Source organism: Pteronotus mesoamericanus, unplaced genomic scaffold, assembly GCF_021234165.1.
Source record: "Pteronotus mesoamericanus isolate MK-2021 breed Mesoamerican mustached bat unplaced genomic scaffold, CSHL_Meso_final contig_123, whole genome shotgun sequence".
Taxonomy (NCBI): Eukaryota; Metazoa; Chordata; class Mammalia; order Chiroptera; family Mormoopidae; genus Pteronotus; species Pteronotus mesoamericanus.
Genome location: NW_026555049.1, coordinates 1,098,147 through 1,101,779, shown reverse-complemented (window position 1 = coordinate 1,101,779; position 3,633 = coordinate 1,098,147). Strand labels below are relative to the sequence as shown.

At 44.6% G+C, this 3,633-nt stretch overlaps 1 pseudogene; it reads left to right on the top strand.

The window, feature by feature from the left end:
- Positions 1-438: 438 nt before the first annotated feature.
- On the top strand, positions 439-3,128 carry LOC129081753 (60S ribosomal protein L7-like; annotated as a pseudogene).
- Positions 3,129-3,633: the final 505 nt, after the last annotated feature.

Sequence of the window (3,633 nt, the reverse complement as noted above, 5' to 3'; positions counted from 1 at the left end):
AATAATAAATTCATATTGATTTAGGTCACTAAGTCTGTGGCCATTTAGTACCCATCAGCTCTGCTAAAATTTCTGTTACTGTAGAAAAAAGGAAAGAAGAGATCTGGGAGGGTAATTAGTAGTTTCTACTATGACTTTTTGGTAGTGATATTTGTTAGGCTTAGTCCTAAAGACCAACTCTATTCAACTTGAGCACAAACCTTTTTTTTTTTTTTTTGAAAATCTCTTTGTTTTTCTTGCTTGAGCTCATTGCCAAACTCATGGGCCTGTAGTTTTAAGCATATTTTCTCCTGCTGGAAATAATTCAGCTTCCCAGTCCTCTTACTGTCCCGGATGCATCACAGACAACCAGCTACAGTTCAACTAAGCTAATCGTTCTCTTGGTATAAGTTGCACGGGCTCAAGATTTGAGGTCGTTTAAAGCTTTAGGGTGTTCCTATAATTCCTTTATGCATTTTGGAGCATCTGTTCCCACCTATGAGTGGCCCTTCATCCTATGAGCAGCGAGATCATTCCCCCTGAGTCAGAACTCAGAGGCAGCATAGATGCTGAGGAGGTCTGCTTTCTTCATGTCATCCACCAGTGGTCTATCATCAGTGGTTAGTGACAGACACTGAGGTTTTGGCTTAGATTACCTTCGATGGCATTAGATCACCTCCGTTGGGTTTATGGGGGCCCAAGCTGTTGCTGTTCTCTCTTGCCTATTCAGGAAAATGCCAATATTCAGATTTCTCCATAGACCTTTTAGCAATTGCTCGATTGCTGTCCAAGAGAGATCAAATGCCCACCTTTCTGGGCCTCCATCCCCCAGAGGCCTCCGTTCCCGATACCAGCGATAGGCCCAGGGTCCAGGCTGAAGCTGATGCATCTGCTTATACCTGTTCATCCAAGATTCACTGCTTCTCCTGACAGCCATTGGCTCTCAGAGGAGCGAACTGTGGAATGGCAGCCAAAATAACAGGGAAATCAAAGAATTCTAAGGCTTAAAGTTTGCAAGGGATGAGAGCATTTCTCTACTTTGTTCCTTTCACCTGCTCTGTGTTCTCGCTGCCAACACTCCCTTTGCCCCAGATTCATCAGCAGTCAAGGCAGGAGCCAGCTGCCTACTGAGGAGTCCTCATTAAAATGCACCGCTCACCCCGATCAGGAGCCAAGGTTCCCCCACGGTGGGCCTGGCCTGGGTATTGCTATTATCTTCATAAATAGACTCTTTACTTGGCAAATGGTGCTGTCATAGCCACGCCTTCCCAACCTGGCCAAGGCTCTGTGCGTTCTGACTGGTGGAGGGAATGTGCCAGCGTGAGAAGACAGAGGCGTTCATGCTGAAGCAGGCGCTGTGTCCTCGCCTCACCCCACGGTGTCTGGGCAGCAGGCAGCCAGCCGGGCGGCCGGATCTGCCTCTACGGCTACAGTGTGAAGTGGCCATATGGCCCCGGTTTTCTGGGCAACCTTATTTCCTATCATTTTAATCTTCGGAGTAAAGGTAACTTGTTAAATGCATAAAATGCATACACATTTCTTTAAAAAGTGATCTAATTGTTTTACTTTGTAAAAGATTATTTCTACCAATAAATTCACAAATCAGAAAAAGAAAATCAGATGAGTTCTTGCTCTCCCAAATAGGCCTGTGCAATCTCCCGTCTGAGACTGTGCTTACTTATTTAATTTCTTTCACCTACAAAACTCTCTCTCTACTGCTGTTCCTGCTTGTCCAATGGTTACCTGCCGTTTCTAGTACAAGCCTTTTTGCAAGGTCTGTTCAGATTCCCGCAGTCAAACATAACCCCTCCCTTTTCTGCAATGTCAGCATATCTGTTTGTGTCTCTTTTATGCCACTCTGTGTAGAATGCCAGCTCGGTGCCCGGCCCTGTGCCGAGCACTTCGTGTACATCCTTACAGTGAACTTGCAACTTAGATATTATCCTCCTTTTGTAAATGAGAAAACTGAGAGGCTCAGTGACTGCAAGAAACTTGTCCAGGGATATTCCTTGGCAAGGAGTCGAGCAAGACTTACAGGCTCTGAGTTGCAGTTCGTAGTGGACTTGGGCCTCTCACTAGACTGCAGACTCCCAGGGAGAAGATGCTGTCTGCCGTCTCTGCATTTCCTTTCTGCTCAAGGATAGACCTTAATCACAATCTAACGAGAGAGATAAAACATGACAAGACAAATAGCTATAATAGAAGACAGTCTAAAAACATAGTTGGTGCAAGCAGTGTAGCACCTGCTGGTGAACTTTAATTTTGCAAAACTTATGGATAAGTGATACAGCAAGTTGTTCTCTCTCCTTCTGAAGCTAGTGTTATAATGAGGCACTTCTCAAACTTTAACATGCATACAAACTATCACAAGATCTTGTTAAAATGAAAATTCTGATTCGTTTTTCTGGCTGGAACCATGCAGGGTGCAAAAGAGAAGAAGAAGGTTCCTGCTGTGCCAGAAACCCTTAAGAAAAAGTGAAGGAATTTCGCAGAGCTGAAGATAAAGTGCCTGAGAAAGGAGTTTGCCCAAAAGATACTTCGAAAGGCAAGGAGGAAGCTTATCTATGAAAAAGATAAGCACTATCACAAGGAATATAGGCAGATGTACAGAACCGAACTTCGAATGACTAGAATGGCAAGAAAAGCTGGCAACCTCTATGTACTTGCAGAACCCAAACTGGCATTTGTCATCGGGATCAGAGGTGTCAATGGTGTGAGCCCAAAGGTCTGAAAGGTGCTGCAGCTTCTTCGCCTTCACCAGATCTTCAATGACACCTTTGTTAAGCCCAACGAGGCTTCAGTTAACATGCTGAGGATTGTGGAGCCATATATTGCATGGGGCTACCCAAACCTGAAGTCAGTAAATGAATTGATCTACAAGTGTGGTTATGGCAAAATCAACACAAAACGAATCACCCTGACAGATAATGCATTGACTGCCTGATCTCTAGGTAAACATGGCATCATCTGCATGGAGGATCTGATTCATAACATCTATACTGTTTAAAGAAGCAAACAGCTTCCGGTGGCCCTTCAAATTACCTTCTCCACAAGGTGGAATAAAGAAAAAGACCACCCATTTTGCAGAAGGTGGAGATGCTTGTAACAAGGAGGACCAGATCAACAGGCTTATTAGAAGGATGAACTAAGGTATCTACCACGGTCATTTTTGTAATCTGGTTAGTTAATAAACAGTAACTGCTTTAAAATTCAAAAAAAAGAAAAGAAAGTTCTTATTCATGTCTGGAATGGGACTGAAGAATCTCCGTTTCCACAATCTCCCGGATGGCACTGCAGCTGCTTGTCTGCTGCTGACACCTTGAGCAGCAAGGCTCTGAGGGGTGGAGCTGTAGACTGGATTGGGGGGGCTGAAAAAAGAAGCAGGGTGGGGGGGTGTTGTGGAGGTTAGAAGCCAGAAGGGAATAATTTCTAAGTGGGAGAAAAGTGCAGAAAACTTTTCATTACTCACCAGTATCTCATATAGAGGCCCCTGTGCCTTTACTTGTGTTGTACACTTTGCTTGGAAATCCCTTCCACATTCTCTTATGAACAAGCTTCTATTCATCCTTTCAGACAGTGCAGAGGTCTCTGCCAGCAAACTCTGCTGAACCTCCGGGCTGGGCTCGGGCTCCTCTCCTATACACTGGTGATGGC